The sequence below is a fragment of the Vulpes vulpes genome, chromosome 7 (assembly GCF_048418805.1).
Source record: "Vulpes vulpes isolate BD-2025 chromosome 7, VulVul3, whole genome shotgun sequence".
NCBI classification, from domain to species: domain Eukaryota; kingdom Metazoa; phylum Chordata; class Mammalia; order Carnivora; family Canidae; genus Vulpes; species Vulpes vulpes.
This window is the reverse complement of record NC_132786.1, coordinates 16,356,443-16,369,946: the sequence shown is the minus strand read 5'-3', so window position 1 is coordinate 16,369,946 and position 13,504 is coordinate 16,356,443. Positions and strand designations below refer to the sequence as shown.

General features: G+C 53.9%; 1 protein-coding gene across 1 annotated transcript in view; it reads left to right on the top strand.

Annotated features, from left to right (window-relative positions):
• LOC112912696 (uncharacterized) overlaps positions 1–13,504 on the top strand; it is a 260,106-nt gene that overhangs the window by 232,716 nt on the left and 13,886 nt on the right. Inside the window, exons 8-9 of the mRNA XM_072762683.1 lie at positions 320–402; positions 3,802–13,415. The gene's annotated coding sequence lies outside the window, so the exon portion shown is untranslated. The remainder of the gene's footprint in view (positions 1–319; positions 403–3,801; positions 13,416–13,504) is intronic.

Sequence of the window (13,504 nt, the reverse complement as noted above, 5' to 3'; positions counted from 1 at the left end):
CAGGATCTTCTGATTCCCAGAAACATTCCCAGAGCCTTTCAAAGCACCTGACAGACATCTCACTCCCTAGTTTTAAGTTTTTAGTGCCCTACTGCTTGCCTCAGCTGTTACCATTGCCTCTGACAGCTATGATGTTAAACACTTGCCACTGATTGTTCTTAACAAATGTCCCAGGGCAAAAGCTGTTCCAACTGAGTGTTGAGTCAGGTCAAATAAAGACAAGCCTGTGAGCAAGGTTTCCCAGGGAATTCCCAGGCAGTCAAATGATGACAGTTCTCTGAGAGTTTTTCAAAGTCCTGACCCCATTCTGTCCCCTCAGGTGGCTGTCAGTGGACAGGTTTTCACTGTAATAGCAGCTGCTGGTTTTCAACGCTATCATGGAGCTAAAGACAGTGAAACAGGGTAATTTAGAACTCTACAAAGCTTGCTGTTTTTTACCAAGATCCAGCTGTTTTTCATAAATAAACACTCTTGGATTCTTGCAAGGCTTTGCTTAATTTCCAGTGTTCTGACAATGTTGACTCAGTTTTTGTCAGTATTGTCATTGTTTCTATGGAGTTGAGGATTTTCAGATGTCTTTACTCCACCGTTCCTGATGACATCAGCCTATTAGTTCTGAATGGTGTACTGACTCAGGATTCTAATCCTGGATGATGGGGAACCAGAGAGTGACTCTAATGAGGATGGTGAGGAAGACAGTGAGCTGATCACATCTGGGCTCTACAAAGCCACCTTTGACGCTGTTGAAGCGTGGCCAGGGAGCCATGGTGGAGCTGGTGCCATCAGGGACAGGGAGCCGGCCTCAGCTCCCTCTCCTATCTCAGCATCGTCACACGTGCACCTGCTAGGAATGAGGCATCCGCCGGGGGATGTGGGCGGAGATTTTTCACATCAGAGGGAAATGGTGACTTTCCACACCTGTGTCTGTTGTCTCAAGTCAGAAAAGAGGGGGGAGGCACATGGGCACCACACACCATGCTCACCTCCACCCGCTGCCCCAGGAAGTTCTTGACATCTGATGCCTGCCCTGTCATGTGCAGACACTCCACACCCCTCCCCCTGGGCACTCCCTGGATTGTTCTGGTGATCTGGTCTCATCAGGGGGCTGGGTCACTGTGCCACCTCCTTACCCACTGAGGAGAGGCAGTGGGTGAATGGGAAGTCTAGGTGGATATCAGCATCAGCCAATCCCAGGCTGCCCCAGCCCCACCACTCACTGGCTCCACCTCCAAGTGGAGGTGACAGTGCCTGGGCTGCCTGGGCTGGAATGCTGGCCCCACACACTGGGGCCTTAACCCCACTGGGCTCAGTATCCTCCACAGGAGGACAGCACTAGTCCTCAGCAAGAGGCACAGCAGTGGGAGTGAGCATGCTCACCAGACAGCGGCTAGCCACACTGGCTCGCACACAGGGATGGCTGGGGCCCTGATGAGGAGGGGCCGGCGGCAACAGCAGTCCTTCGCTCAGCCTAGACAGACAACCACCAGCTTGCAGAGACTCAGTCCACAGCACTCAACACAAACAGAGGGAGTTTTTATCCTGTTGTGTCTGCAAAGGCCCAGTGGCAGGTAGGCATGACACCAACCAGAAGGACCAGCAAAGAATATCAGGGGTGGAGGGTGCTTCCGGGCCTCAACCACCATCACCAGCCTGAGTGACGCTTACATAAAGGGCAATATTCAGCTAGTCTAAGTACTTTATTTTTTTTAAGATTTTATTTACTTATTCATGAGAGACACAGAGAGAGAGAGAGGCAGAGACACAGGCAGAGGGAGAAGCAGGCTCCATGTGGGGACCCCGATGTAGGACTCGATCCCGGGACTCTGGGATCACGCCCTGAGCCATAGGCAGACGCTCAACCTCTGAGCCACCCAGGCGTCCCTAGTCTAAGTACTTTAAAAGGGAATGTATGATGTAGTAGAATAAAATTCTTTGTGATAGGATTTGTAAAAACAAGCAAACCTCAGAGCATGTCTGGGGCAAGCTGCTTCGTCACCTGTAAAACGGGAACAATCCCTACCTCCTGGGGCTGCCATGAGAGGAACGGGGGAGGAAGAGGATGCCTACCCCAGGCCCTGGCACCAAGTGGAATATTGCTCAGCTGTTATCCTGACATGGGCCAAGATCCAGCTCAAATGCCACCACCCAAACCAGTTCAGAGACAGAGTGCCAACCCTCTCCGGCCCACACAGGACATGGGAGATGAGGAACAGCGGGAAAGAGCAGCTGTGACACCTATCACCCAAGAGTTCGCCACCCCCCCTCCATGGGACCTGCTTCCAAGCCTGCAGGTGCTCACCTGGGCCTCCTGACGCACACCCGCTCCCTCCTCCCCTCACATTGAGGCCTTCCACCCCCACCTGCCCAAGGCCTCCCACCTCTGCCACTACCTGCGCTGCACACTTACTCCTCACCTCCTGCATCACCTCCACCTCCACCAGCGCCTCCCATTTCCATCACGGTCACTTCCATTATCTCTCACCCTTACGCTCACCACCTCCTCTGCAACCTCCCACATCACCTCCCATCTCAATCCCCTCCTCACCAACCCTCACAGCCCCCATATCCATCACCTCCACTTCCATCACTTCCCACAATCACCCTCACTGTCTCCATTATGCCCACCCCGGCAATCACCTCCACCACTTCAACATCCACCTCCTCCACCTTCCTCCTCCTCCTCCTCCACCTTCCTCCTCCTCCTCCTCCTCCACCTCTTCCCCCTCCTCTTTCTCCATCCCTTCTCCCCCTTCTCCACCTCCACTCCTCCTCCTCCTCCTCCTCCATCTGTACTGCCTCCCCTCCACTCCTCCACTTCTTCCACCTCCTTCTCTACTCCTCCTCCTTCTCTTCCACCTCTTCGCCTCCTCCTCCACCACTTCCACCACTTCGCCCTCCCCCCCTCCCCCCCTCCTCTGCCGTCTCCACCTCCACTGCCTCCATCTCCACCTCCATCATCTTCATCTGAGCTCCCCAAGGCCCAGCACCCGGGCCGGGTGCATCAGCCCTACCTCACATTGTCATGCCACTGGATGTAAATCTTGTGGAAAATCCTTTGGGGGGGGGGCTTCAGGAAGTCCTCCTTCATCTCCATGGCAACATTCCGGGGCAGAAGGCTCATAAGCAGCCGCTCCTGGACAGGAGAGACAGGTCTGTGTGATGCAGCAGGACTCCCCTGCGAGTCCTCGATCACCCCACCGAGGTGGTGCTGAGGAGCTGCCCTGCACAAGGGGCTGCAGACCCTCCTCACGGGCAGCAGGTGGCCTGGTGCTACAGACCGTGCCTGGCCCCTCGGCCCCTGCAGCCTGTGCCCAGGCCTGGAGTGGCATTACACAGGAAACTCGCTCCCAGAGCACTGGCAAGGGGCCTGCATCACCTCCACGACACCCGGGCCACCACAACAACCTTCACCCACCGTCCACCCACCCGTGTGCCCCCGCTTCACCGAGCAGAGGTCACAGGGAGGAAACGCCACCGGCCCCAACCAGGATGGCCAGGCCTCCGCATCCCACTGCCTAACACGGCCCCGAGAGGAACCTCCAGATGGGCCGTAAAACCCGCCCCCCCTGGACAGACGGGAGTCCCGTGACCTCACAGAGATCGGTACACAACGTCGCATTTCCCCCCAGTCCTATCTTCCGATTTCTTCCTTCTCTCTGGGGATCAGATGTTTTCTTCCCTCTCAGAGAATAGAATAAACATCTAGGCTTTTCCAGAGGTGCCCTGCTGCACAGGAGACTCCATCCCTCTTCCGGGGACTCAGTTTCCCCACCTGCCTCATTCTGCCTCTCCTCTTCCCAGGGATCCTCACCCGCCGCCAAGCCCCCTGGCCCGTGACCACAGCTGGCCACACCTGCATCTGAGGCCCTCCCCTCAGGGCCTCTCACTCCCCTTCCCAGCCTGCTTCGGGAAGCAAAGAGATTACATTGAAATCCGAGTAGACTGAGGAAGGAAGCCTGCTCAGAAGAGCAAACACGGCAGAGACTGGGCAAGGGAAGCCGCTCCCTCACTCCATCCCTCCAGTGCCAGGCTCTGCTCTGGGCCCCCTGCCCTCAGCTGCAGCCTGTCCCATCAACGCAGCAGCTCTAGTGAAGCCCTCGACCCCTGGCATCCCCCAGCCCACAGCAGGCATCGGGTGGCCTCCTGGACCACAGCCCCATTCCGTGAGGCCACGTCCCACGTGATGACCTCAGGAAGATGATGAGAGCGGCACAGTGACAAGAGTCTCCCGGAACCCAGGGGGCCTCTGGGAGATGGCCTCGGAGGCCTGGGGCAGGGGTGTGAGGGCTTCAGCAGTCTGCTCTGGATTCCACAGAGCACGTCACAGGCCTAACTCATGGAGCCCACACCCCTCAGGAGCCTCCCCAGGTCATGCGTCTCCACGTAAACCGCAGAGGGGAAGGCCAGCCAAGCGCCGCTAGATGCTGCGTGGAGCCAAGCAGACAGACGAGGCCAACCTGAGTCCCAGGCCTGGAGCCTGTGCCCGGAGCCATGTGGCCCGAGTGAGGCCTGGCTCTGCCCTGAGACCCACCCCCACGGCAGCCAAATGGACAGACTGCAGTGCCACGGCGGGACCTCACGCTACTGCCATGGCCTGTGACCACTCTCAGCACTGGGACCCCTGGGAGAGAGGCTCTGAGTGCTGGGGAGCACACGGACGCCATGCATGGACACGTCCAGGCTGACATGTGAGGGGCAGCCCCAGCGCACGGGTGTGGGAGCTGCTGTGTGACTGGTGCCTGGCCAGTAGACCCCGACCCCTGCCTTGGCCGGGGGGCCTCTGGGGTGAGGCTGAGACACAGGCAGAGGGTACCAGACTGTGCGGGCGGTGGAGGGAGCTTGGGCAGGGCCTCACCCAGGCCACCTCGCGGACAGGCCAAGGGCAGCATGAACAACACGAACACACCTGGAAGCTGCTGGAAATGCCTTGAGGCACGAGGCCGGGACATGACAGAATGCTGCCCCAGAACACACATGGGGCTTCACGCTCTCCTAGGAAGACCCAGCTCACAGGGCCCATGACCCTGGGCTGCCTGGGCTGCCGAGCTGCGGTTAGGGGCTCGGGGGTGGCTCCTGCACCAGTGTGCCCCGCACGGAGGGTCCCTGGAGAAGTGCACGGTGGCCTGGCCTTGCATCGCACCTCTGCCCTGTCTGAATTCCATCACACCAGACAGGGAGACAGGCGCACAGCGTCCTCAGCAGGTGCTCTGTGAGGAGGTCATTGCCCCCCAGACCCTGCTCCCCCTTTGCCTGCCACACCTCCAATTCCCACTGCTCAGGGCTCAGGTCTTAAATCCCTCACCTGCACCTACAAATACGCTACATCAGATCAAACAAGGGAGGCTGCCCCCCACCACCCGCCGTGCCCAGCACACCCTCCTCCCCGTTCAGTATTCTCCTAATGCCCTGGAACCCCTCCCTCTCCAAGGACCCCAGCTAAGGGCACACCTCCAGGACCTGGTCTCTCCATCCCGTCAGCTGCCCTGCACCGTGGAGTTAGGACAGGGAAACTGAGTCAGCCATAGACCACAGGAGAGCACCATGCTGGGAATGCTGGGGAGTGGCATCTGGTGCTGGAAGTGAGGCCAGGGCAGAGCTGGCCGCTGTTCCCACATCCCTTCGTCACCACTAGCACAACCGTTTAGCCCCTTACTTTCATCTGGGGCTCAGAGACCTAAGATAAACACCCCGTTATCCAGCCTGCTCTTGCAGCTAGATGTGGCCCAGGAGACAGGGGGTGAAAGGTCATGTGAGAGCTTCTGGAATGGCTCTTAAAGACAGCCTATTCTTCCCTTTGTCCCTCTGTTGCTGGGGACATGGTCTTGATGTCCAGCCCTCTACCTACCATCTTGATTCACGAGGACGAGGGCCACACACCAGCAGTGGCAGACCAGTGAAGAGATGGAGACTGGGCTGGAAGGGCTGCATGGATCAGCCCTGCCACCTCAGCCATAAAGAGGCTCCCTGGAACCCGCACACGAAGGGGAAAGAGTGCTCACACTTGCAAAAGCCACTGTCATATGAAATTCCTAAGGACAGGCTGTGGCTGTACTTCTGACCAGGGGCTCAGCATCAGCTGCGCCCACGATATTAGGGATGGTACCTAAAGCCGACACACAGAACCAAGAGTAAAAGCACACAACTTTCCCATAGGGAGCAAAGCGCCATCTGGCAAGATCAAGCACCCATCCCCTATTAAAAACAGCAAAACCTGGAACAAAGTAGTTTTCTGACATCATAAAGATATTACCTGCAATCCACGTCCAATCTCAGACCCAGCCCGAAAGCCCCAAGCAGCAGTAAACACTGCATCAGGAGCCGACAAGCCTGATGTGTTCTGACCAGCAAAATAAAACACAAAGCCAGAAATCCAAAGGACAAACTCATGAACGTGGATCCTACAAAGTCTCCCAGCATCCTACAAACACCAAAACGTGACTTAAGATAAATGTATTAGGGACGCCTGGGTGGCTCAGTGGTTGAGCGTCTGCCTTCCACCCGGGGTGTGACCCTGGGGTCCTGGGATCAAGTCCTGCATCGGGCGGGCTCCCTGCAAGGAGCCTGCTTCTCCCTCTGCCTCTGTCTCTGCCTCTCTCTGTGTCTCTCATGAATAAATATATAAATAAAATCTTAAAAAAAGAAAAATCACGCAGCACAAGAGAACCAGAACAATCTCAACAAATGAATAAAGACAATCAATAGACAGCAACAGCACGATTAACAGAATAATCACCATATGTAACGAGATTCTAAAGCAGCTATTGTAAGAATCATTCGATAAACAGCCACAAACACACCTGAAAAAAATGAAAGAAGAAAAAGGAACTCCAGCAAAGAGATAAAAGATACAAAAGAGACTCAAATACAAATGTTGGAGCTGAAAAAAAAATGAAATAAAAAGCTCGACAGGTGGCAGAGAACAGAGGAGAGCCTAGTGACCTTGCAGGCGGAATGACAGAGACTGCCCACACGAATAAAACAGAGCAGAGACTGGGGAGGAAATCCCAAAAATACAGTGACCCGTGGGACCGTAACAAAAGATCCCACATTCATGTCCCCGGAGTCACCAAAGAAGGGTAAGAAAATGGCTAGAAAATTTCAGAGAATTAGTGGATAAAAAGACCCCAAATTTGACAAAAGACCTAAATCTCCACACTCAGGAAACTGGAAAGACCCCAGTGTAGACAAACCGAAGAAATCCACACCAGGACACAACACAGTCAAACCTCAGAAACGTCACGACAGCGGACGAGGCCAGAGAGCAACGGGGGAGTAACGGTGCCTCTCCCATGAGAAACATGGTTTGAATCACCACAGATTTCTCATCGGGGATCGTGGAGGCCATGAGACGGTGGCTGGCTTTTCGAGTGCAAGAGAAAAGAACTGTCTACCCAGAGCCCTTCGGGAATGAAAGAAATCAAGAGGGAAAAGTAGCAGGCCTTGTCACCAACAGACCTGCCCCAAGAGAAAGACCTGTAACCAGAAAGAAAAGGAGAAAAGGAAGCATCTGGGCATAGGGGAGGAAGAAGTGACATAACATAAACAAAAATATCCATGAATAAAGTTGACTTCCCTTCTCTGCTATGTGCTGGTTGACGCAAGCCATACAGCACTGCCTGGTGTGGCTCAAATGTATGCAGAAGAAATATTTAAGACTGTGTTGTCGCAGGTGAGGCTGAAGGCCACGGAGGTGGGGTTTCTGCACTTCGCCCTATCCGGTAACATGTCGACAACAGTAGAATGTGACATTACGTGTCTTTAGTATAAAACCTCAAGCAGCACTGAGAAAGATACGCACTCATGGGCACAATGATATATCAAAGCTGAATTCTAAAAACGCGTTCGACTAACACAGAGGAAAGCAGGAAAAAGAAACAAAACATAAAATGACAGGTTGATGCTCTGACAATAATTACATGAAAGACAAGCGTTCTAATTTTTTTTTTAATTTTTAATTTATTTATGATAGTCGCAGAGAGAGAGAGAGAGAGAGGCAGAGACACAGGCGGAGGGAGAAGCAGGCTCCATGCACCGGGAGCCTGATGTGGGAATCGATCCCGGGTCTCCAGGATCGCGCCCTGGGCCAAAGGCAGGCGCCAAACCGCTGCGCCACCCAGGGATCCCAAGACAAGCGTTCTAAACATACAAAAGAGAGACATCGGCAGAGTGATTTTTAACAAGTATGACCCAGGGACGCCCAGGTGGCTCAGCGGTTGAGCATCTGCCTTTGGCTCAGGGCGTGATCCCAGGGTCCTGGGATCGAGTCTTGCATCAGGCTCCCCAGGGGGAGCCTGCTTCTCCCTCTGCCTGTGTCTCTGCATCTGTGTGTGTGTCTCTCTCATGAATAAGTAAACTCTTTTTTAAAAAAATTTTTGAGAAGAAAAATAAATGATAGAAAATCTGGACAAAGATTAGCAATGATACAGAGCACTCGAGAAGACCATCAGCCAACAGTATGTCAACAACAGGTATAAAACACCTCGCCCAAGAAGTGCAGAAAACACGTTGTCTTCAAGCACCCATAGAACTCACACCAAAACAGGCCATATCCTGGGCCATGACACAAACTTCAGCGTATTTACAAGAATTCAAATTCTAGAGCATGGTCTTTGAAAATCACGGACTCAAACTAAAAATCGGTAGCAGAAAACAGCAGAAAAATCTCCAAGTATTGAGAAACTAAGCAAAACGATTCTAAGCAATCCAGGAGTTGAAAGGAGATGTCAAAGGAAAGTTTTAAAAATACACAGAACCGAATGAAAGTGAGAATACCACACACCAATATCGGTGGCGCGCAGCTCTGAAAGGGAAATCTATGAGACTATTTGCTCATACTAAAAAAGAGAAAGTTGTCAAATAATCTAAGTTTCCATTTAAATAATCTGCAAAAAGAAGAACAAAGTAAAGCAAATTTAGAGGAGGGAAGAGCATAATAAATACAAGAAAAAAATCAAAGAAACTGAAAACAGGAAAAAAAAAAACCAAAATCAATGAAACAAAAATGTGATCCTTTAAATATAGCAAATAAAATATGCAATCCTCTAGCAAAACGAGTGAGAGAGACTGATATGACATAATTAACAAAATCAGGAAGGAAACGTTATCATTACAGACCCTGCAGAAACTGAAAAGATAAAGGGAACAGTAGTAACACTTCACACATGAATTTGACCATTTCAAAGATACGGACAAGCTTCTCAAAAAAGCACAAGCCACTACAACTCACGCAGTAAGATATAAATACTGTGAATAAGACATCTGAATAGCTCTGTAACCTATTAAGTAAACTGAATTCTTAATTGTAAAATTCATATACCAATAAAAAATAAAGAAATTAAGAAATAAAAAAAAATAAAATTCATATAGAAGAAATCTCCAGATCCTGATGGTTTTACTAGATATGCCTGCCAAGCACTGAAGAAAATTTAACACCAATTCTACCTAAAATTTTCCAGAAAATATCAGCCTTAGCAAGACTTTTCTAGCTATGTCTCCTCATGTGAGTGAAGCAAAAGCAAAAATAAATTATTGGGGCTGTACGAAATAAAAAGCTTTTAAACAGCAAAGGAAATAATTAACAAAATGAAAAAGAAATGAAACCTACTGAATGGGAGAAGGTATCTGCAAATGGTAGATTCAATAAGCGGTTAGTATCCAAGATATATAAAGAACCTAGACAACTCCACATCAGAAACCCAAATTATGCAATTAAAAAACGGGCAGAAAATCTGAATATGCATTTCTCAAAAAAAGACATCCAGATGGCCAACAGGTGCATGAAAAGATGCTCAACATCATTAATCCTCTGGGGAATGCAAATCAAAACCACAAAGAGATACCACCTTACCCCAGGGAACACACCCCAACTCCTTATATAAAGTCAATATTATCTGATACCAAAACTGGATCAAGACAAAAAGTAAACTTTGTCAGGGAGATCCCTGGGTGGCCCAGCGGTTTAGCGCCTGCCTTCGGCCCAGGGCGTGACCCTGGAGACCCGGGATCGAGTCCCCCGTTGGGCTCCCTGCATGGAGCCTGCTTCTCCCTCTGCCTGGGTCTCTGCCTCTTTCTCTCTCTCATGACTAAATAAATAAGATTTAAAAAAAAAAAAAAAGAAAACTTTGTCAGCTCTGCTTCCACAGTGTCCAGGCAATCATGGGGATGACAACACATGGGGTAGCAGCAGCCCCTGCAGAGCCCCACACGTGGCACATGGATGCGCCAAGGCGTCCAGACAAAACCCGCTCTCCGCTCAGCGCCAGGAAGGGCCTGGGGGTGACCGCCCAGGAGCACAGCGCCAGGAGCAGGGGCCACTCCCCACCTGTGTGTGCAACTTGCACGTCGGCGACTCTGGAGAGTCACCCTGCGCCCACATCCCCGGGACAAGCGGGAGCGGGAATGGCGCCTTCCCTGGATGCCCACATGGCTCATGGGTGACACCAGGCCCGGAGACGACGGTCACTGCTAAGTCAACATTTAGGTGGCCACGGGCTTTCCGAGCCCTCTATTTGCTTCTCGAATCAGTTTCGATCCTGGAAACTGTGCGGGAACTGGTGCATCTCAAGAGTTTTCAAATCTCCTGCTAGTGACGAATCCTGAGTGTTTCCCTTGTGTCTGCTTTTAGCATGGCTCTATCTGCCACCGAGCCTTCCGTCCCTAACACCCGCCTTATGCCCATTCTTTCTTCTTGATCAGCTGCTCTAAGGCTTTCCCGTTTCGAAGACCTAAGGTTGGGCGTCTTTGTTCTGGAAGTGAAAGACCCTCCAAGTCCCTTTGGAGTATCTGACCCCCGGGGCCCGCAAGCCCTCGCCGTGTGCCAGGCCTACTCCCGTGTGACAGACCTGACCCCCAGGCCCCAACAGAGAAGACATGGCAGGTCAAAGTCCGGACTCGCCCGCTCTTGGGCCAGCCAGAGATGCATGGACATGACCCTCACCCTCCTGTTCCAAAAGCACCATGTGAACCACCAAGAGAAATGACTGAAAGGTCTGAAATATGGAACTATTGAATTTTTACACCAAGAGAAGGCGAGAGAAACAACGTGGGGACACGGGGACCACCCCGGAGGAGACACCGGCCTCTCCACGGTGAGCGGCCCGTTCGCACCCACGGGGGCAGAGCGTGGGCCAGGAGGGGTCAAACACATATGCCACAAAGAAATACGAAGGGCAGCTGTGTGGAGAGAGGCCCTCCCACGTCAGTGAGGGCCAGGAGGCACAGCAAGGCCCGCCGGGAAGTGGAGGATGGACAAAGAAGACCAGACTCCTCTCCGGGACGCACGCCGGGCCCCCGACCACCAGGCCCGCCTCAGCCGGTCCCCATGGACTGGCGGGCCCCGGGCCCCCGCTCAGAGGCCACCGCTACCGGAGCCACACCCGATCGCGGATAACTTCGAAGGAGAACATGGAACACGGCGTAACCCGGAGGCCCCCCGGAGCCAGGGCGAGGCGCGAAGTCGCATCTGCTCTCCCGACGACACCGCTGAGGCCTGCTCCCAGGTGATGAACAAGGATGCCCGGGAGGAGTCACGTTTTCAAAACACGGAGTCTAAACCTCGGGGCCGAGAACACAAAGTCCCACGCGCACGCCGGGGAGGAAGGCACAGCGGCCTCAAGTTACATTCAAAGCACCGGTGGATCCGTCCGTGGGAAAATGAAGAAAATCTAACTATCCAGACCCAGAGTGACAACACGGTAACAGCAGTCACCGGGCTGACGGGTCGGGGTGACATCTGCCATCTTACAGAGTTGCTGCGCCCACACGCTGGCCCTGAGCCTCCCGGTGTCTGGGCTCCCCCCTCTGTGGGATGAACCCTTGCTGGCGGAGCTGCCACGAGCACACAGAGTGGCCCCGTGACGGTAGGAGTGCATGTGACCGCTGGCCCCTGGGGCCGGGGCCGGGGGTGCGGTGAGAGAGCAGGCCTGGGAGTCTGCATGCACGTGCGGTCCACGCCGCGGCCACCACTGCAGCATCGCACGCGGCCGACCCCAAGCTCGGGGACCCAACAGGCCCAGAGCCTCACGTGGTCGTCGGGAAAGGCAGCCACGGGAAGAGGAGATGAAGACAGACACACACCGAGCACGGAAAGAAAGACATCCGAAAGGAAACGCAGAGGAGATGGAAGTCAGGAGGAAGAGCAAAGGAAAATTCAGAAGAGAAAGACACAGCGGCGGCCCCCAGACGTCGCTTCTTCAAGGATGTCGGGGGAAGCATGCAAGGGGGGTTCCACGTGCAAGCGTCTCAAAAATGGCCAAGAGACCCTCAGTTGGCAGGGCTGATGTCGGAGGAGGCGCTCAGGGACCAGCCCCGGGGACTCCGGATCGTACGCACGTGTATGCATGCACACGCACGCTCAGCCACACACTCGTCTGCACACATGCGCACACACACTCACATCTGCACACCCATCCACACGCATCCACACATGTGCAGTTATGCACACATCCACACATATATGCACACACCTGACGTTTGCATGCATATGTTCACATATCCCCACATACATGTACACACATGCACACACTCACGTACACACTGGCATGCACAGAGTCCACACGAATGCAAATCCACACGCGTAGACATACACAGACATGGACACTTGCACACATGCTCCACATATACACATACACGTGTGTACAGACACAAATGCACACGTTTCCGCACATGTGGCCCACACACATGCATACCACGCATGTGCACGTACGTATGCACACAGACGTGGATCTCCCACAGACAAATCCATCCAGATTCGCACACACAATCTAAGCATACGTACGTCATCTGCTTCTAAACCACAACCTACCTTCACTGTAAACACTAGGTATCGTTAGAGTATCTATAAATAAACACACGCGTGTGCACGTGTTAGAAGGACAGCCCATACCCCACACCCTGCGTCTGCCATAGAGTGGGCTCTCACGTACGGAGCAATCCCACCCGCCACCCCACAGAAACAAGGCTCAGCACCGACACTGCGGGGAATCCTCGCCTGGGGCTCCCAGCCCACCCGGCACCCCTGACGGGGATGAGCCCGGGGACTCCGGGCAGTGCGCACCGGTCCGGCTCGCCGTCTAGGTGGGGGTAGGTGGTCCCGCGGCCCCAGCAGGCTGTGGCAGGGGCTAGGAAGAGGGCCCCCCAGGTTCACAGCCGAGCTGCTGGCCAGGGTTACCGTGACGACCACTGTCATGGGGACACCCTTGGGTCCGCGGAGCTTTACCCTCTGGCAAGTGGGTCAGGGCCCACCACACCTGTGCCAGGGGCCGGTCAGGACCTGCCTCACCACCCCACCACCACCCCGGCTCCAAGGGAGTGGATGCCAGCTGGATCCCACCCAACCTCCCCCCCACAGGTGAAACCCCCGCCCCCTGTGCCGGCCTTGGAGCAGCTCAGCCCCTGCAGGGCAACAAACCCACGAGGTGAGCTCTGCAGCTCTCCCTGCCCCCTCCCAGCCATACAGTGTCACCTGGGCACACCGTCTGACCAATGGGGAGACTGAGGCTGGGGC